The 23,264-nt window shown below is 40.0% G+C and overlaps 1 protein-coding gene across 1 annotated transcript in view; it reads right to left on the reverse strand.

Moving 5' to 3' along the window:
• The window catches only part of CSMD3 (CUB and Sushi multiple domains 3), a 1,166,690-nt gene that overhangs the window by 1,125,916 nt on the left and 17,510 nt on the right, over positions 1 to 23,264 (reverse strand). The window lies entirely within an intron of this gene.

The raw sequence follows: 23,264 nt of genomic DNA on the forward strand, positions 1-23,264 counted from the left end.
AAGCACTCAACCTTACACTACCCCCTGACCAATTTAAGAGGCTGAAAGACAACTACCCTTATAAATGGGAACAGACCACACTCAAATACCTGGGAATAAACTTAACTAACAGCCTTGACACTCTATACCACTACAACTTTAAACCTTTATTATCCACAATAACTAAAGACCTGCTGAGATGGAAACCAAAGAAATTCTCATGGTTTGGCAGGGCGTCCATCTTGAAGATGATGATACTGCCTAGACTATTGTACCTATTTAATGCTCTACCCATAAAAATTCCGGAAACCTTTTTTAGCACTCTCCTTAAAGCACAGAGAGACTTCCTCTGGGCAGATAGAAAACCCAGAATCAGTTTCACTCTACTAACGCTTCCCAAAAGTGAAGGAGGCATGGGTCTTCCTGACTTCAAAAAATATTTTCAGGCTGCACACATCACCAGACTCATAGACTGGCACTGCCATGGCCCAAACAAAGACTGGGTCCAATTAGAAAGCAATCTAACCCTACATAAAACACTTTACTATCCATGGTCTATACACTCCAAAAAAGATAAACAGATAGGACACCCACTGATTGAAAACACAATCAATATCTGGCACAAAATAGCGAGTCTTTACAAGATCGCATCCGTCCCGGGCCCGCTGACACCGCTCACCAATAATCCTGCTTTCCCACCGGGTATGCACCATAAACTACCACATGACCTCCTCATTCACCACTGTATAGCAAACTCGAAAACCAAAACATTTGACGCACTTAGCTCCGAGGTGGGTGAGGCATTTCCTGGCCTGTGGTTCTACATGCAATTACGGGACTTTGTGGTGAACAGTAAGCATAAATCTAAATTTAGCCTCCCGTTGACGCAGCTGGAATCTATATGCTTAAAAAGATCACCGGTAGCGCACACCACGTCCCTTGCATACTCATGGCTAATGCGTACGCCACACGTGGATAATAATAAACACAAGAAGAAGTGGGAACATGACCTTAAACTGAAAATTTCTGAAAAGCAATGGGAAAAGGTGTGTATTCTGACACACAAATGCTCATTAAGCTCCAAATACCAAGAGATTTCCTATAAGGTCCTCACCCAGTGGTATCTGACACCGCAAAAGACCGGGAGATGGTCTCATCCCACCTCGGATGATTGCTGGAGATGTAAAACTTGTGTAGGCTCCTTTATACATATCTGGTGGGAATGCCCTCTCATCCGCACTTTCTGGGACGAAATTAGGACCTGGATAAAACATATAACGGAAACTAATCTCGAGCTAGACGCAGCAGCGTGTCTGATTAATCTTGTCCCAATTACCTTGAGTCGCTACAAAAAATCACTCTCTCGACATCTACTCGTGGCTGCTAAAACACTCATACCCATCTATTGGAAAACCCCCAGAGTCCCAGGAGTTAGGGACTGGTTAAACAGAGTGCAATATATTTATAAAATGGAGGAAATAGTGGCAATGAAAAAAGAGAATAGCACTTCCTTTAACAAAACTTGGCAACCTTGGCTGGCTTTTTCCCTCTCTTCAGATTACCAATTACTTATGGGCTGAACTACCCTTCCCCAATATTCTCAGTAGAAAAGGAAATAGAAAGGAGAAACAGAATGATTGAGCTATATATGCCTCTATTAGATATACACTTAACTTAAGGAATCGAATCCCAGTGTGATGGTACCCCTCCCCCCCCCCTTGACTTCCATCCCCCTTTACCTTGTACCCTCTTTCACCCTCCTTCTAATACACGATCTATCCAGTGGTATCTTTAGTTTTCACTTTAGCTATTGGATCTTACTTTATCTTTTGTTCTAATTGAGATACTTGGTTACAACACAAATGCTACCTATCTGTATCAATGTGTGTATACATACCACTGTTGACGACATTTATAATCTTATGTTAATTGTAAACCCGACTATACTCTCAATAAAACCTTTGATTGTGAAAAAAAAAAAAAAAAAAAAAATGTTGTTTAAAAAAAAAATGATTATGCTAAAAAATCAAAAAAATAAACAAATAAAAATGGTCATCAAGAAAAAAACTAGCTAGGTGCCATGCTAACCCACTAACTTTATTTATTTCCAAGATGATGATTTAAAACAACTATGCAGCAGCTGATGTCAAATATCTTGATGTGCATACTTTTTCCAGGTCAGTGAGTTGATATTGAAGTTAGTGAAACTGGATAGCAGCCAGGCACTTACTGCTTTCAGGTGGTGAAAAATAGCAGGCTATATATTTTTTTCTATTAACCACTTGCTTACTGGGCACTTAAACCCCCCTCCTGCCCAGACCAATTTTCAGCTTTCAGCGCTGATGCACTTTGAATGACAATTACACGGTCATACAACACTGTACCCAAATGAAATTTTTATCATTTGTTTCCCACAAGTAGAGCATTCTTTTGGTGGTATTTAATTACAGTTGGGAGTTTTATTTTTTGGTAAACCAAAAAAAAAAAAAATCATGTTTCATAGTTTGTTATAAAAATGTGCAAACAGGTCATTTTTCTCCTTCATTGAAATGCGCTGATGAGGCGGCACTGGTGGGCACTGATAGACTGCACTGGTGGGCACTGATAGGCACAGTTAAGGTGGCACTAACAGGCACAGATAAGGTGGCACCGATAGGCACAGATAAGGCAGTACTGATGGGCACAGATAAGGCGGCACTGATGGGCAAAGATGGGCACAGATAAGATGGCACTGATGGGTGGCACTGATGGGTGGCACGGATGGGTGGCACGGATGGGTGGCACTAAGGGGCACTGATAGGTACCACTGATAGATGGGACTGATGGGCACTGATAGATGGCACTAATAGGTGGCTCTGATAGGTGGCACTGCTGGGCACTGATGGGCAGCACTGATGGGCACTGGTAGATGACACGCATTGGCATGGGTATGTGGCACTGGGGTGCAGCACTGTTGTTGAGGCAGATTGTGGGCACTGATAGGTGGCACTGTGGGCACTGATGGGTGGCACTGTGGGCACTAATGGGTGGCACTTTTTTAATATTTAGGTGGCACTGGCAGGGGGCAGGTGGGCACTGATGAGCTGGCCCTGATCGGGACTGAAGTCCCTCTCACGGCCGCCGGTGATCAGCTTTTTTTAGACGATTACCGGCTCTGTTGTGTCACATGATCAGCTGTCATTGGCTGACAGCTGATCACGTGGTAAGGGGTCGGGATCGACTCCTTGCTCCGATCCGTGTTTAGGCGAGTCTCATTGACTCGCTGATCACAGAGCGTGCCGTGCGCAGGCCGCTCGTGCATGGGACGACATCAATAGACGTCGTCCCGACAAAGCAGGTCCGCATTGTAGCCGTCATTCGGCTATAGTGCGGATCTCTAGTGGTTAATTATTATCATTTCCCCAGCAAATACACAAATTAAAAAATATTGCTCTGGCTGCAATAGTTACCTTCTTTTCAGTACTTTTTTCCCCAAAGACTCACCCCAAAGGTCCAGCTTAAAGTTGTTGTAAACACTTACAAACCACTTTGACCTACAGGTAAGCCTAGATTAAGGCTTACCTGTAGGTCCAAGAAATACCTCCCAAACCTATACGGTTTAGGAGATATTTGCCTGAACACGGGCACCGCTGTCTATGGCGCATGCACTGTAGACAGCGGCGTGCAGGCGCACTGAGCGTGGCATCCTCGATAAAGAAGATGCCGCGCAATTCCGCGCGTCTCGGCTCCCCTGCGCATGCACAGGAGTGACGTCATTGTGACTTCGCCGAATGACAGCGGCAGAGCTGCGAGACCCACCGAGAAGATGGATGCGGTGGACTACAGGGGACAGAGGTGACTTCGCTGGCTCCTGTGTCAGGTAAGTGACACATAATGGACTGCTATGTGATGCATAGTAGTCCATTATACTTTGCCTTTGCAGGGAATGAAAGAGGAAGTAAACTCATCAGGGTTTACTTCCTCTTTAAGTACTGAGTTAAATTACATGCATAATCCATCATCCTACTTTTGAAAGGGCAGGGCATCATTGGGGATATCACCATGAAGTTATCATGGTGGACACTATCCTGTGGGGGAGTGCTGTGGACTAGGGGGTCAATGGTAAGTAATGAATAGAACTTGCTTGATATTTACTGATGGGTCTACGTATTTATTTATCTTCTGTGTAGGAGTATAATCAAGAAATGGCCAACTTTACTTTAAGAAAGCAAAAGAAAAATGTTAATTTCCATTTCACTTTCCTTTGCAGCCTCTAATGCCCTATACACACGGTCGGACTTTCCGAAGACAAAATCCGTCTGATTTTTCCCAACGGATTTTGGCCCAAACTTGTCTGGCATACACGCGGCTGTACAAAGTTATCGGAAAATCTGATCGTTCAGAACGAGTTGACGTAAAACTCGTACGACGGGACTATAAAGAGGCCAGTAGCCAATAGCTTTCGTCTCATAATTTATACTGAGAATGCGTGGCACTTTGTCCGTCAGAATTCCCTACACACAATTGGAATTTAAAAGATCGGATTTTGTTGTCGGAAAATTTTTGATCCAGCTCTCAAACTTTGCGTGTCAGAAATTCCGATGGAAAAAGTCAGATGGAGCCCACACACAATCCGATTTTATGACAGCACGATCCAATCCCACATTTTCCATCGGAAAGTCCGACCGTGTGTACAGGGCATAATGTTTTGAAAAGCTTCAGGTACATACATCATTAGATCTATCAGGGATGTGACATTGCTTATCACACACAGATTACAAACTTCAGGGTGACCTAACAGACCAGCACAGCACTTTGCAAAAGAAGTTGCACTTTGCAAAGGAATTTTCCCCAGAACTTGGTGAATGAGGTAAAGCTCAGCTGATTTCCATCATCCAATCATGTGCAAGCATGTGATTGAGTATGCTTTGCAAAGTGAAACATCACCACATGTATAACTCTGGGTTAAATTCCCTTGAATGGTCCAATTTTCTTTGCAAAGTGAACAGTTTTTTGCCTTGAGCAAATCAGCCCCATTAAGTGACAGTTATGCAATGTTATCTTTACTTTGACAAACAATATTTTTCTTCTTATTATTTCTTGTTGAACATTTATGTTGTTTACTTACAACATATTTTGCATTATTAGGATGAACTCTGCCTGATGTTTATCTTTGAGATATAAAAGAATAAGTGCAGCGCTATAGCTATGTACAATGTCCAGAAGTGAAACTGGATAACGTGAAAGAACACTCAGTGATGATTGATGTGAAGGAATAATAAACAATAAAGTGAACAATGTTGTCAGATAATAATAAGATACCATAAAAATCAATGTGTGATGCGTCACTGTTGTCTGCTGAGCCATGCACAACATTTTTTTATGATCACTTTTTATTAGCATACATCCTCAATGATGTCTGTATTATCAAAAACTCCATATGTTATTTTTGATCTACACCATGTGGAAGCCTTCTTTTTGTTTTCTATGAATACTATGATCCACTGTTTGAGAACTATCTACATAGACAGCACACCTGGAGTTTGTGGCTGTCTCCTGGTCTGTCCGTCCGTCCATCCTTCTTTTGAGCTTGTGCGTCTGCACTTTTTTCCTCCATTGGAGATCGCCATCTTGGATTTCGGATATATCCTTACATGACAGTTTGACTCACCGCCGCTGGCGTGTGTGTCCACGTCCTCTGGTAAGAGTACCTATCACGCTCCCTTGGTGGTGGAAGAACATATCACGGGTGGTTGAACAACACGGCAATGCTACTGCACCCAAGGTCTTTTTGACATACATGTGGAAGAGTACACCCTGATATTTAGTGTTGGATGGACTTTGCATCATGATTAAGTGCATTTAAGTGACATTCTGTTCACTATAAAGCAATTTTGTGATTATGATTTTTTGGTATTATTTTTGATTGGTATCATAACCATCTGCTGCATCACGGATTGATTTTTATGGTATCTTATTATTATCTGACAACATTGTTCATTATTCCTTCACATCAATCATCACTGAGTGTTGTTTCACGTTATCCAGGTTCACTTCTGTACATTGTACATAGCTATAGTGCTGCACTTATTCTTTTATATTTCTATTTACAACTGGTCTTATTTTCTAGTGCTGGCAGCTTTTTTATTTTGTTATTTATCACCCCTTTCACTGGTAGTGCAGACGTTTTTCTTCATATCTTTGAGATATGCAGATTATGTATGCCAGGATATATCATACAACTCTTGTCACTATCATTAAAGTGGTTGCAAATCAGAAGGTTTTTATCTCAATGCATTCTAGGCATTAAGACAAAAAGCCTTCTGTGTGCAGTAGCCCCCCCCCCCCAATACTTAACTTAGTCAGTTAGCCAATCAGGAAAGAGAGGGGACAGGGCTGAACTGCAGCTCCGTGTCTGAATGGACACACGTAGCTGCAGCTCAGCTTGGGTGCCCCATAGCAAGCTGCTTGCTGTGGGGGCATTTAAACAGGAGGAAGGGGCCAGGAGCACAGAAGAGGGACTCGAGAAGAGGAGGATCCGGGCTGTTCTGTGCAAATCCACTACAACAGAGCAGGTAGATATAACATGTATGTTATTTTTAAAGAAAAAAAATTAGATGTTACAATCACTTTAAGCTTATACCCTAGTTTACAAAATGTCCTACATTTGTAAATCATTCAACCATTGGAAACTGAAGAAGGTTTTGTGGTAATAGGACTGAGGACCCTTTCACACCAGTGGACTGATTGGGTCCGCCTGTCCATTTTTCAGACCTGATCAGACTACCCATTGTTCTCCCTTTTAGTGTACATAGCCATGCATTTCAATAACCCTAATTATTGCAATGCTGGACTGGATGCCACTGCTGCAGTAAACTAGTTGCATAATTTAGCAGTGTCACCTTGTCACAGGAAGTGTTATTCATGGGCAGAATCACTGAGTATTTATAAAGTAGAGAAATAGTTATTGATGTAGAAAATGTACAGTCCAATTTTCAATACGCAAATGGTTCAGCTGTTTATTTCTACATTTTGCACATAATTCTATAAATACCTAATTACATTGGTTCAGCTTTGACCAATGTAATTATGTATGTGTCATACCTGTGGATCTCCCCTGAAAATTACTTTGATCTTCACTACTTTCCAAGTCCAGTACAGAACAGCTGCCATGCTGCTTACTGAATGCAGAGGGTCATACACTCAGCACATCTGCTATTTATGGAATCCTTTGAATTTTCTCAATGAATGCAAAGCAGTCTCTGATTGGATGAGGTGTAGGTTGTGATGTCACCACCCTGCATCTTCATGTCATCCAATCAGAGAATACTTTGCATTCACTGAGAAAATGCAAAGCATTCTCTGAAGGGTGTCTGTGCCGACTGTACAACATCCTGTGTCCACTCCACATGGGATCCAGAAGCAAGTGGAGATCACTGTAGTAGTGGTGTCTGCGGTAAACATATTAGTACAAATATTTATACTTGGAATGCATCTTTAGGTACATATATTGAGTTATTTCATATTTTAGTAATTTTATTTTTGTATTACTGTTTCAAATGTTATTATTGTATTTCATATAAAGATCATTCAATTCACCATCTGTAAATACTGTACTCATGGTAACAGTAAAGTCGTACTCTTGTATGGGTGAGGATTCTATGTATTGTCACTGTGCCCCACCAACGCCTCTAACTTTGTTATTTTTCCTGCAGGGTTTGTGCTTCTTACTGTCACTTTCTTGTCCCTAAGTATTTGTAATCTGTTCATATTCTAACATTTGTACTGAAATGAAAAGGATTTGCTTCCCCTGTCCATCCTTTGGGCCACCTCACACCCTCATCGAAGCTTTCTAGCTCAGCTCTCACCATCTCTGATTACATTTTCTCAGGGAAACCGTTCGCCACAAAAGACAGATATAACCTGCTAACTTGTTGCGTGTGTTACCTGACTTTTTGTTCCAGGCTGCTGCCACATTTATATGCCAATTTAACACTTGATAACCTCGCACTTGTCCCATTTCTCTCATTAGCTCACTGAAACTGTCAAAATCACAGGTTGTGGCAGGAATCACTGGAGGCTCAGATAATGGAACTGCTGGGATTCTGAACTTTAGGTAGCTTCATCATCAACTCAGACGGCCATTATCCAGGTGGGAAGCAGAGTAGGATTCAACGTCTTCGCTAACTGTTAACTCAATGATGTTCATTCTCACCTGACTCTCACATGCTGCTATCCAGGTTACTTCTTATCTGTGCAGACCTTCTGTACAGAAAGGGCTTTTATGCTGCTATGGACTTTCTGTAACAGAAAGCTGCTCACTTAGACCTCTCCAGCGTGCCACATATTAAACACATGCGAGCTCAGAATAGTCCCCTTTAATTCTCATTCTCCCCATTCTTAATGCAACAATGTCCATCCAGACATCATCCACCAACATAGACAGATCTAGCCTATCTGATTTGGGGGTGCAGTCAAAAAAGGGCAAGGGGGCATAATGCCAACACTTTCTGAGAGTTACTGACAGTCTGTCACAGATTCACGCATGCTTCTGTACTAAAAGTAACAACCTGGGAGTAACATTCGACAGGTAGTGTAGAGGCAATGCAGGAGTAAATAGGGAGCACTAGTATTGGGCTGTCATTAGATTAGGATGAGTAAACAAAATCTGCACCCCCATATAAGAGGTGTCCCTATAGGAGTTTCCTTTTACATCATGATCCCCATCAGTGGGCTCCTTTATATCAATTGTCCCCGTCAGAGTACCCCCTGTCATCATTTGTCCCCATCAGAGTGCCCCCTTAAATCATTTATCCCCATCATAGCACATCCTTACATAATCTATCAGCATGTGCCTTACATGAATTACCCCCCTGATAATACCCCCTTGCATAAACTTTCCATATCAGAGTGCTCCCTTACATGAAATTTCCCCATCAGAGTGCCCCCTTACATCAACTGTCCCTATCAGAGCACCACCTTACATCAAATGTTGCCATCAGAGTGCCACCTTACACCAACTGTCCCCATCAGACTGGCTAATGAATCATTGGATTTGCTCTCAGAGACCTGGGGGGGGGGGTGAACCTAAAATCTGGGGGGCACGGCCCACTCCAGCAGCCTCATAGATCCAGTGATTGATCACAAGTATCTTCTGAACCCTTTGAAAACACACTTAGAGAGCTAAAATAAACAAATATATTAATTTCTTACTGACCTAGTAACCCACCCACAGGGTTGTGATTAGCTTCTCTTTTACATAAGCTTAGCTACGTAAGAATTACAACCTTACAGAGAGTTTGTTAGTTTCCATCAATTACAACTGGCTCCTTGACATGCAGAGAGAGAAAGTGAGAGGAGAAGCGATATAATTACCAGCCTTGATCCTTTGCCATTTGCTGGCCATTACTGAGAACGATACCTCACGACTGTACAGTGCACATCAGTTCTGACATGGGAAGGAAGTACTTTAGAAGACTGCTGGATGTTTGGCTTATGGCTTATCACCAGGTTACTCTGTCTGCTTATCTACAAGATTCAGGTATGGCTGACTTCTATCTGTTTTTGTCCTGGGATACTCTTGCAAATTGTGTGGATGGCATTTATACTCAGCTTGTTTGCATTTATCATGATTGTTGGCCTGTTACCTCTGCTATTGTCAGTCAATTCTTCATTTACCTTTGTGCAATATGGACTCTGTCAAGTGGCAGTAAGTGAGGGAAATAAAGCAATGGGAGTTGTTACTAGAACAATAATAAAGGGGAAGTCTTCCAATAGGGACACTTGTTTTGGTGATAACTGTGTGACAGAGGAATTCCTTTCCTTTATATGGATATTCTATCACTTAATGTTGCAGTTACGAGTTAAGGAAAATTTCCTGAATGTCAAACAGATGCAAAAAAAATTAATAGGAGTTTTAACCATTTCCTACTCTATCAAGAATCAATAAAAAAATGTTGGCTTTGTGTACAATTTAAGCTGATCACATATCTAAAAAAAATCTGTAACAAAAATGGTTTCCCTTTGGCGCTTGCATTTAAGAATTCTTACAAACTACAGCCATTCCTGGCAAATTCACAGATATGGGTTATTTAGCAATAAACCTCTAGTAACACACACAGACTATCTAAGCGATTTAAACAGAAGCCTTACATAATGGAACATTTCTAGAATATTATAGAAAGATGAACATAGAGAGTAACAAACCTGTGCTTGTATCTTCACAGTTAGATTTTAAGTGTGTATTTGCAACTTTAATATCCTAGGTGTTTGTACTTAAAGTTGACACTTTATTTATAATTTACACCATACACTGCCTCTGGAGTTATTGAGATCAGTTTGAAATTATCTCTTGTGTGAAAATCTTGTTAAAAAAGTGAGAAACTGTTAAGACAAGAGAAGGCAATTAGTGGGTATGTGTTAGATTAAGGTCATTATAGAGGAATCATAGCTTTCTTAAGTCACGCATTCTTAAACGTACTGTTTGTGAGTAGTCTTGGTTGTTTTCCAAATTATAGAAAAATAACCATGCCAAGCCGCATTTCAAGTTGTCAAGTGTGGAAATACCACTTCAGACTCTGAGAACAACTTTTTAATAATGAATAAAATAAAGTGTTTTAAGGTAACCTTATCATTATTAGGAAAAACATGATAATTATTCATAAAGTGCAGACACATATCTGCCGCAGACTGCAATTCACCTTTACTACAGTTGAAAGAGTATCAGCGCATGCCTGCTTCCTACTGCATCATCATTCCTATTGGTCAGTGAAGAAGCCCATCATAGTGATAAAGCAATAGGGATGTTTGAAAGAACAGAGGAACAGGGCAGGTTTCGACCCTACTGGTCAATGTCAGAGCTTTAATGATCAGAAAGGCCCTGGATTTGGCCATAGTGGTAGGGAATCTAGCAGGTATTCTATGCCTCTAGATGTCTATTATTTTCACCCAACCAACCAATACACTCCCAAACAGGACACTATTTGCATGAAGTTTGCATGTTCTCTCCGTGCTTTCATGTGTTTCTTCCAGGTACTCTAGTTTTCCACATTCCAGAGACATGCTGGTAAATTAATGGGATCCTGTCTAAATTGCCCTTAGTATGTGTATGTATGAATGTGAGTTAGGGACCTTAGATTGTAAGCTCATTGAGGGCAGGGACTGATGTGAATGTACAATTTATATATATATATATATATATATATATATATATATATATATATATATATGTAACATTCTGTATGAATTGTCTATATAAATACCTGTAAGAAAATAAAATAAAAAAGCATCAGTGATGCACAATAGAGGGCAGGAAGCCTTTTGACATTTGGCATCCCTGTTATACATAAGGCTGAGCTCACACTATTGTGGTGGAATAACACGTGCTTTCATTTTGAATGGCAAGCTAAAAACATTAGGGCTACCTACCTGTTGCCGTAGACATCATGCATTGTGTTCCTAAAAAAGTCAGCTGTGGTTTTAGCCATGTGGGGGGGGGGGGGGGATAGACTTATTTAACAGAACATGCATTAACATGTGTAGGCTTGTATGTTCTACCCTCTGGGTCAAAACAAAGAGGGGTGATATGTGACAGTGCTGCACCTTGTCACTGTGTTAGAAGGGGTATATGTTACACTGGATTCTCACTAATGCAGGTTGAGGGGCTCAAGGATGTCCATTCTGAGTAGAGAAAATTGGTTTTGCAGTTTTCTCCAGAATTGGTAAATCCTGGATTGGGTTCTGGAGTCCAGAGACTTCAAAGAGTATTGGGAATGATGAAACCTCTAATCCTGTATTAATATCTTACTGGAAAAAAAGCAGCCTGACTGTGCAGGTGTACACAGTCTTTTTAATTAAGAGGCTCTCTGCGATTTAAGCCTCATTACCCCTGGAGACATGTAGCTTCAGGAGCAGTGTAAGTGTGTGTAAGCAGACAATGGGACACTAGCCTCCAGGAGAGGCCATCTGACCAGACTATTGCCTGAAAGATATTAAGAGAAGATGTATCACTAGGCAGGAGGCCGTGCAGCCCAGATGGGCATTTCATTGGCCACAAAGCTGACTGAGATAATGTAGTGACTGTGATCCCGCCCAAGACCACCATCATAATGACTGTACCGGGACACACCTAGGGATTATGAAGTCTGGATAGCCAGGAGGCTGGAAACTTTATATTCTATTGTAACAATGAACTGTTGAATTGTGATGAATACATCTGCTGAGATCTGATGAAATCGGAACTGTTATATTTGCACTTGGTTAATGCAGTGGATATAAAAAAGCTATGTTCTAGAGACACGTGTTGCATTTACAGCTTAAACAGCTCAATGCAAATGTGAGGAAACACTTCTAAAATTGAATTATAGAATAAACTTGAAAATACCTGGCACACAACATATTTTGTAAAGTCCTCAGGCAGATGAATGCTGAAGCAACTAGATAAATGGGTGGGACAATTGCTCACAGTTCTGAGGACGTATAGATGTCACCAGCACTTCAGAACCACCCTCACTGCCGCCTTGATGAAGACATCGCGAAGTGGCTCCAAAACATCACAGTTGTTCATTGTGACTAATTCACAGCTCTAGTTGATCAATGTTGAAGTGTTTGTAACATCAATACATTCTTGGAATTGTATTTAAAAAAACACCAGGATTCTGGAGCCATTATCTTGTACAGTGACTCAAACACAACCAGAAAACTACTGATCAGATGAATGAAAAATTCTAACTTGTCCACTTGCTACTACTTTTATATATTTGTATAGAATAGCTTTGCTTTGATCTTGCCTTATTAGATGATTAAAGGCATCCAAAGAGGTCTCAGTCCTACAGTCACAGATACTGTATATCAATAGGAACTAGTCATTTCTCCTTTAAAAGGTATTTTTTTTAATTGTAAGAAAAACAATGTATGCCTTCTTCATATATTTTGCTTGCCCTGTACAATTTACCTTGCAGGAATTTCAACAATATAACTTGCTCTATGCAAATTGGGCTTTGCACTGAGCATTTGTATTCTGGTTTCTTTGCTAATCATATGCATATGTTAACAAAAGTAAATTGTACATCTCTGTAACAGCTGCCAACTAATCTGTTACCATCATAAAACTTCCATCATACCCATGCAAAATGTTTAAATCAGGAATCTGCCTGTCCAAACCTTAGTTAATCTTTGAGCCGTCTAAGGGGAACATTACAAACATTACAATCGAAGACTTTAGACATATAAGAAAGTGACAGGGAGAAAATGAGGGATATGCCATAGAGGTGCTTTTAGTACTTTATTGCATTCCAGTCATGGCTATTTTTAAATAGTTACATTGGTCCAGATTTGACTAATGTAACTATGCATACACTGTGCCTGTGGGATCCTTTGAAGCTTGAAATCAATGTAGTAGACATTGCTGCTACAGCGATCTCAACTAGCTTCCGGGTCAAATGCTGAGTGACTGCTCGGCTACATTGTCAAACAGGAGGTCACCCACTCAGCACGGGTGCCATGCAGAGAATTATTTGCATTTTCTCAATAAAAGCAAAACGTTCTCTGATTGGATGAGGTGAAGAGATGGAGTAGTGATGCCACTCTCTCCATCCTGTTCACTCAGAGAATACTTTGCATTCCTTGAGAAAATGCAAAACATTATGTAAATCCTACAGCAAACCAAGGTATGCAAATGCAATTCTGTGCTGCACATCAAGTCAAAGCCTGCTGTCTAATAGTGAATGGCATTCTCAGCCTGGACCCCACCAGGCCAAGCCCCCAATGTGTTTTACTCTGCCCACCAAAGCTTATTCATGGGCATCCATCCTTGCCCAATAGTCAACCTTTTGTGTTAACAATGCAGCAGAGGAACCACTCAAAATGGGACCCGGAAGCTAGTGAAGATCATTGGAGTATTGATGTTTACTTTAATGATTTCCAACTTCTAGAGGGATCCCATAGGTATGGTGCATGCATAGTTTATTGGACCAAACTGGACCAATGTAATTATATAAACATGTCCATACCTAGAATTCTAACCTGCTCCTGCTTACTGTATTCATATAATCAGCTGGGCTTTAACATCGAGCAGCCGTATATACAGTATGTGTCCATGGGGAATGGCTTGTATGTGCTGACAGCGCACTCACTGCATGCTCTCAGCACAATAACTAGGCTGTCAATGGCAGCTCCTTATGCATACTTGTGATAGGGAGCTTCCACTCATGTGACCCCTGTGACAACCAATTACAGTGTTCACAAGATCAAAACGCCTGCTGTGGTGGCAAAAGAGGTAAAGCATTTCAGCATTATTATTATACAGGATTTACAGTAAATGGCACCAACAGTTTGCACATCGCTTTACAAAATGGAGGCAGAAATTACAGTTACAGTACAATATGGTACAAGAGGAATCGGAACGTCCTTGCTTGTTAGAACTTACAATCTAAGAGGGAGGGTCAAGTGATACAAAAGGTAATAATTGTGGGGGATGAGTTGATGGATAAATTAAAACACAGTGTATTAGTTAGAAGCAGAAAAGGGTTTTCGGGGATCGACTAAAGATAGATACATTAGGAGATAGTTGGACAGATTGGGATAGAGAGTTCCAAAGGATGGGAGAAGCTTGGGAGAAGTCCTAGAGGTGAGCATGGGGTGGAGGTGACCTGTTCTCTATAGTCCAGCCATATACAAAAGACGAGCTTTTCATTCCTTAATCAGATAGGAACATAGGGCTTACAGCTTAATTATGTAGATCAAAATCAAAACAGAAACATTTATAGAGACCCATGAGGCATTATGGAAGTTTGTTTGAATCATTTTGTTACAAATGCACTTATCACATCTCAGAATGCAACATATTACATATTTATTCTTGGCTTTAGGGATGCTTTATATATTTTTTTCATTTTTAAGTGGAAAGCTCTAGTTTAAACAAAAGGTTTTCCATTGTTTAACGATCTAAATATAATTTAGGAAAATGTAACAATAACTCAAATGCGTAGTTAAATTGGAAATATACAATAGGTTTCCTTTAACCCCTACAACACCCATACTGAATTTACTCATTTGTATTCAATAGGTTTCCTTGATAAGCTTTATATCTCCACATGTAAACTGAATAAATGCTATAGAGCTGAGCTGAGCGGAGCACCTTATATCGTTTGTATTAAAATCAATCACACTGTGAATTAGATGATAGATCTTGGTATGCTGGCAAACCAGTATTGACATAGTAAGCTTTCACAGTTTTTAACATATTGGGAAAAGAACATATGCACAAGTCGCATTTGTGTTTGCAGAACAAATAAGCTAAAATGATATTTGTCAGGGCTGACAGATGCACACAACTGCAGCCAGATAATAAATGTGAAAATTTTAAGAGATGTCTGAGGCTGCCTTCTTATTCTACATGCCAATGCCATGTAGTTGATGTGACAGTGTTAGACATCTAATTACAAGGCTTTAAAGAAGGTTTATGTGACCGAAAAGATGGATGTCATCATTCTCCCGTCAGAACCTTTTTTAATGACCCTAAAGTTCAGACAAGTGATTTAATCATTGGTATCAACTGTCACGGCAGTGAAATGGCTAGATGTGCAGAGGAGACTATACATATTCCATAATAACTGTGGGTCAATTAGGGATATTGCAGGAATATCACAATTCTATAACATTTTCTAAAGAAGAAAAAACAAACACCCTGAGACAGATTAAGACAGAATAAAGTTCTAGGTAAGGTGATAGATTTTGTTTTCATGACAAGCTGACTTGTGAAATGGCAGGCCGGTACACAACTTTGATCTTATGGTTTAGTACAGGAGCATGAAGGCCCTGGCTAGGTTGCCTTGTGGGTGGTCCAGTTCTGAGAACAAAAATAGGAACCTTAATCCAGCTTTGGCATCAGAGAATTTCTTAGTAAAAAAATAAGTATTGTCATCACTTCATGACAGTCATGAAACGACCAAATCATCCTTCTAATGCCAGCAGAGAACACTGATGCCAGAGCAAATGCCTTGAAGGTGCATAGGTGGTGTCAGTATATAGAAGGCCCAGCGTCTGATTTTGTAGTACTGACATTTGGTGGACCATGTACCTTGGTTCTTTGGGCCAAGCAGCATGAGTGGTTTGCTTCTCTTCACTTTCATTGCTGGTATTGGATGAATGGAATTTATTGTTGGATGCGAACTTTGAAACTGTGGCTATCATAATATATCTGCTTTTACCATAGGTTTTGTGAGTACAAATAATTTGTTTTTGATCCTTGCCTATTAAAGTGATTTGCACCACCTTATGTGATCTGTTATCTAAGGAACTGAGCGTAAGCCACAAAACCCAGTGACAAATAAGCCTTATGTATGTCCACTTAAATATGAGATCTTTATTGGTTAGATCTCTATTGATAAAATCTCTGTGCTTGAGTTCCTGAGTCTGTACCCTACACACACCTCACTTGTCCCAAAATGTCCAAGGTAGACAGGAATAGAGATGCAAAAGGAAGGATTTTTTGGTGTTGTATACTAGACAAATAAGTAAAAATACAGTAGTTTGACTCAGTCCAGCAGGATGCACCTATAACTAAAATATCACTTTCATATGAGCAGGCTAATTAATTTATCAGCTATAGCATGAATAGGTTAGCTTGACAATAACTCTATAACCAGTGGCGGGCCATCATACTGGGCGTCAGGGGGCGCCGCCCCCTAATCCATGCGTCCGGACCCTAATCTACATGCAGGGTACCAGACACATGGATTCCAATGGTTTTTAATTAGTTTTTTTTAGAAGCATGTGATTAGAGCTTGAGACTAATTGGCTTCAAAAAATGGTGAGGCCACCCAGTTGTGTGGCAAGTGACAATAGAACATTAACATTTGCTATTGTCCTCCTGATTTTCCTCCTGGCCAATCAGGAAGCAGTTCTGAGACTGTTCCTTTAAAAGTTATCATTTTGCTGATTAAGTAAAAAATATATTGTCTTGTGTTGAAAACAAAACTAGACATAGGAAGTGACGTATGTGTCATAAGATGTCTGCATTTATATCTGTCTAGGTGACATAATGATGTTGTGACATAATGATGTTGTGACATAATGATATTATGACATGGAGATTGTTTGATGTAATTTGAACATGTACCCTTATTGGTGGAATTTGGTCGGTAACGCAAATCATTCATTCTTACTTAACCCCCCGTGGGGAATAATAAATCGGAACAGTGTATTGTAGAGCAACCTGTTTTGTGTCAATCATTGTGTCCCTATGTATGCATAGAGATATATTATTATTATTATTATTATACATGATTTGTATAGTGCCAACAGTTTACATAGCACTACAATACACTAATACAGTAGGAATCAGAGGGAATCAGAGATATATATTTGGATATGAAGCAACGGAATCGGCAACTGTAATTAGATAATAAGATGCTAGTCAGAACTAGTGTTTAACCACTTCCTGCCCAGCCTATAGCATGGAGGCTCTTTACCACGTGATCAGCTGTGTCCAATCACGGCTGATCACGATGTAAACAGGAAGAGCTGTTGATCGGCTTTTCCTCACTCACGTCTGACAGACGCGAGTAGAGGAAAGCCGATCGGCTGCTCTTCTGACAGGGGGGTCTGTGCTGATTATTTATCAGTGAAGCCCCCCCTCGGATCCCGCTCAAGACCACCATCATGCTACCCAGGACCACCAGGATGGTCATTCACACTGGAGCACCAAGTATGCCCCCACTAGACCACCAGGGACGTGCAAATCTGTGCCAAGGCAGCTGAAAATCAATGCCCAGGCAGCTGGCAATCAGTGCCCACTCACAATACCTATCACTGCCAGTGCCTCCAAGGATGCCTATCAGTGCCACATATCAGTGTCACGTATCAGTGCCCATCAGTGCCACATATCAATGCCCATCAGTGGCTATCATCAGTGCCTGTCAGTGCCCGCTCATTGGTGCCACCTCATTGGTGCCACCTTATCAGTGCCCATCAGTGCCGCCTTATCAGTGCCCATCAGTGAAGGAGAAAACATACTTATTTACAAAATTTTATAACAGAACCAAAAGCAAAACTTTTACTTTTTTCCAAATTTTCGGTCTTTTTTATTTAGTAAAAAATAAAAACCGCATCGACCAACCAGGGGGGTTGGCAACTGGTGGATTGTTTGATGCTCCCCCAAAAAATATACCACCAGCCGCCACTGTCTATGACGTCTAATTTACATACCTAAATAAATCTTAGACTGTGCATGTATGTGTATATATATATATATATATATATATATATATATATCATTTATCATTTATTTTTTATGACATACCGTATAAGGCTTTTATTTAATAAAACACTCTGTTCTGTTCTCTATTATGAGGTGATAAATATGCAAACATGTTATTGGCAGCACAGGGTTTGAGAGCTAACAGCAGCACTAAGTGTTGGATGCTAGTTCTCAAAAAGAGGGCATTTGTTAATGTATCTTCTTCACAGGGCACCCCTCTCGAGGACATTGGTATAGGGAGTTTAGGTGAGAAGAGGTTAAAGGAAATCTGTCATGAAAGAAATATGCAGGCTTCTATAAACAGCATATACTCAGAAAATGCTAGTTATGTGGTTGTCATGCTGATACTTTGAATTATACAGAGTTTCTGGCATTGAGCTCACAGAGAAAATGTGACTTTTCATTGACTTTTATTCACTGTACGCATTTACCAGGTCAGAGACTTATGAAAAATTGAAGCCAAAGACAGCAAAAAAATGAATATTCCAAATGGGAATGTACTTTAAGTTTATAAAATAAGCATACAAATAAAGAATGTAAGAAATGTTAATGCTACAGTCAGTAACAATATACAGTCAGTAACATCCACATCTAAGCTGGCCATGCAGGAATGGTTTATAAATTCCATTAGTTACCAATTATGGGATCTGTAGATTAATCACTATTAGTTTGTGCCATTAAAAATAAAAAGGATTTGCTCATCAGACCATCCCCCCAGCAGCATTTTAAGGCTTGTTGCACAAAAACACATTGATATATGTTGTTGTAAAACAATAGCCAATACATAAAACATGCAGCTCTGCTGATCACCATTGATGGGTTTTTGCCTGGAACTGGACAACCAGAATATGTAGTTAAGTTGGAAGAGCCAGAGTGATAAATCCAAAATAAGCATTAGACAAACCAGCAGGACTAATGAAGAAATGGCTCAAGACGGCTCAACTTGTATAATTAAGCCTACGGTGATACAGTGAACTGACATCCAACATATATAGTGTTAATGACTTACCGAAGACACCCAAAAAAAGTAAGAAAAAATTAAATAATATATAAAAAGGTGAATGCAAATTTACAGCAGATTTAAAAAAACAAAATGACAAAACAACCTCAATGCATATTACGCCTTCACACTCAAAACAGAATGAAATACTAAAACTATATATATATATATATATATATATATATATATATATATATATATATATATATATATATATATATATATATATATATATATATATATATATATATATATAGTATTGTATAAATAATAACATACAGTAAGTTGCTGCGCTGCTAACCAATAAAGTAACTATGTGAAAAATAAACATACAAGACAAAAGTTTGTTCCTTTGTTCCTGCAATCTTACAACATTGGACAGTCTTCTAAAACATAAACCACATACAGACTATTCCATAATATGTAGTATGTGAACACGATATTAGTGCATTAGTGTCATGAAATACACAAACATAAATAAGTCTGTAATATGGAACCACTCTTCAGCAACACTTAATAGCAGTATTAGCACGGGCCATAGGGTATGTACCTGGATAGAAAACTTGCTATGGGGCGTGTCCAAAGGGTTTTGATAAATAACTAATACTCAGAATGGTCTTGAGTGGTTAGTGGGGTACCTCTGGGCTCTGTCTTGGCACCAATTCTGTTTAATGTATTTATAAAATATATAGAGGATGGGATAAATAGCTCAATCTCAGTGTAACTATGTATTAAGTTGTTTCTTCAGTGCTCAGAAAGCCCCACACCACTTGGTTTACATACATTAAGTGCTCCTAAAATGAAAACACACATGCTACCTCTGTGCTCTCCAAACTCTCACCTTCAGTTCCCCCCCTCCTGAACCATACCAGGCCACATGCCCTCAACATGGGGGGTGGGTGCTTTGGGGCTGCGATGGGCCACTCTGTGCAAAACTAACTGCACAGCGTATGTAAACATGACATGTTTTTTATAAAAAAAAAAACATTGGTCTTTTGCTAAACTACTAAATCCCTCTACTTAAACTTTCCTCATCTCCAAAACATAGGGAACAGTCAAACAAATGAATTGAACTACTAATAACATGGAAATGTGGACAGAACAGCCCTAAACTTCTGACATGACCAGCGGGTGTTTTTTTGCACCTATCAAACATCTATAATAAAACACCCTCAGAGGTATACAGACAAGTTCATAGTTGGAGTTTACATAGACACTAACAGTTCCTTTACATCAATGTAATTCCAACAAAATAAACATACATTTCACTCCTGAAGCCTTTGAGAAAAGCAGACAATTGGGAATTTATTGGAGCGCACAGACAATAGACTAAAATCTTTTGTTGCCATTTTTTATTAAAAAATCTTCGTTAATATAATAAATGCATTGCAGTTAAAATACAAAAAATAAAAAATAAAAATAAATTTCCTGAGAGAAAACTCCAACAGCTTAGACATGCCGTATATGTTATCAGGGGGCTACAAATTAACCTTGAGACTGACTCTACACATTTTGCTGGAACAAGGTCCATTTCTTCAGGAGGACTCCAAGCTTCCATTCTAAGGTCAGCCATACACAGAGCAAATTTCTTTCCTGCAACCATGGGTTTCGGGATATAAGTTCACTTGATTCCCCCACACAGTGTTGATGCGGGAATCCCTCCTGCCGAACCAATGTCTGCTTCCAGGGGCAGCTGTCCCCATCAGGAGAAGACAGTGATTATTGCTAGCGGCTATAGCACTTGCAGGTAAAACCTGGCATGCTGATTGTACCCAGATTGCCCATACATGGTTTGAAACACGGGCAGTTTCTGCTGACTTGAACTGAGTATAGTGTGCCTTAGATGCAGATTCCGCTTGACCAAGACCCCCATGAAAAAAAGAGGGGGTAAGGAAGATGGACATCCAAAACCAATAACTCCCAGAGGGTGAGGAACAGCTATTTTAGTGGTCATATATAGGGTGTTATTTATGAAAGACAAATCCACTTTGCACTGCAAGTGCACTTGGAAGTGCAGTCGCTCTAAATCTAAGCCCTTGTACACACAGTCAGACATTCCGACAACCAAATCCATCGGATTTTGCCCGAAACTGTTGCATACACACAATTGGACAAAGTTGTCAGAAAATCCAATCGTACTTAACGTGATGATGTTATTTCATTGGGACGGGACTACGTTCAGGCTAGTAGCCAATAGCTTTGGTTTAGGAATTTGATCTGAGCATGCGTGGCACTTTGTCCGATCAGAATTCTCTACACATGATCGGACAAGGTCCGATCGGATCATGTTGTCAAAAATTTTTATAAACAAGTTGGAAAACTTGGTCCATCGGATATTCCAACAGAAACAGTCCGATGGAGACCACACACATTCGGATTATCCGACAATACGGTCCGACCGGACACATTCCGTCGGAATCTCCGACCGTGTGTACAAGGGCTAAGGGGTAGATTTGAAATGAGGGGAAGCTCTGCTGATTTTATCATCCAATCATCTGCAAGCTAAAATGCTGTTTTTTTTATTTTTCTTGCATGTTCCCCTCAGATCGACTACTTCCAAGTGCACTTTCAGTGCAAAGGGGATTTGCGTTTAGTAAAAAACCCCCATTGTGTCACTACCCATGAAGGCGGGGGGAGAAAACCCAGTTATTCCGCAGTTGGTAGTCAAGTATATACTCGAGCAACAAAATTGTCTTGTTCTCTTCATTAAGCAACAGAGTTTACTCCAATTTTTAACATATTCAATCCGGATATAACATTCCTCCCACAACCAGTTCATACAAAGTGGGAAATTGCCCCCCTGTCGTACCTCCAATGCACCCAAAAAGTTCAGTGTCCGATTGTATTTTGGGAGGGGGGGTGGAATTCACAGACACAAATGCAGGTTCGCTTTAAATGACAGTAGATTATGTTTTATAAATTACAACTGCTGGTTTATGGCAAAACTCTTGCTGTCAAATAGGATTATATTAGAGAAAAAGATAAGAGAAAAAAGAACTAACACATTTACAATATACAGAAAGTGCTAAATTCATAACATGCTCATGGGGATAACATGTGCTAATGGTTGTTATCTGTCTTGTGAAAGTCAAATGTGTAGGTGCAATAATGTGTAGGTGCAATAATTGTAATTAGATATAAAGCATTCACACATTTATTCTACAGGTCCTAATTACCAAGAAATTATATGACCTTTTCAGTAATAAGTAAGAAAAGTAAACAATTTAGCTAGATAACATAATAGACAAATAATAATGTTTTTTTTTTTTACAGCTCTAATCGAATGAAACATTTAAAAAAAGGATGAGCTTACTGTTTTACAGCAATACTAATGTAGATTTGAGCTCCTGGAGAAAAAAAAAGAGCAGTATGTTTAAACGGCAAGTAGGCTTTGGAGCTGATTTATCATTTATGGAAAGTGAATACTGTTATCCACTTTTCTTTGGACATTGCAGTATTAAGCAGCCCATAGATTATGCAGTTTTCTTTCCTTCTACCATGGGTGGAAGGAAAGAAAATTGCTTGATTCCCCCGTCAACACAGCTATTGTTGAGGGGGGGTCTATCCTGCATTACTATTGTGTTTTACCCTGCTGGCAGAAAACAATGATCATTGCTGTTGGCTATAGCTCCCAGCAATAATCGCATGAGAAAAAAAAATCCAACAGGCTATATGTAATGAAGTCAATCGATGGATCAATTCAAGTACAACCAACCTGCTCATAGATGGATCAATTCGCAGCCAGTCCTTGCTGACCCGGCCGAGATTCAATTCATTTATGGCCTGGCTTTATACATGTAAAGACAAAACTTTTTTGCTAGCTTTGGACTAAAGTAGAGAAGGCTTTTAAGTGATTGTAAAGATTTGAGTTTTTTTTAAATAAAAAACATGTCATGCTTACCTCTGCTGTGCAGTTAGTGTTGCACAGAGTGGCCCCGATCATCCTCTTCTGGGGTCCAGCAGCTCTAGTAGCTCCTCCCCGCATTGTATAACCCCCTAGGAGAAGCGCTCCCCGGGGGGTTACTTGTGGGCACGCTTTCGAATCTA

This window comes from Lithobates pipiens, unplaced genomic scaffold (assembly GCF_037356315.1).
Source record: "Lithobates pipiens isolate NorthernLeopardFrog02 unplaced genomic scaffold, aLitPip1_a1.2 Scaffold_19, whole genome shotgun sequence".
NCBI classification, from domain to species: Eukaryota; Metazoa; Chordata; class Amphibia; order Anura; family Ranidae; genus Lithobates; species Lithobates pipiens.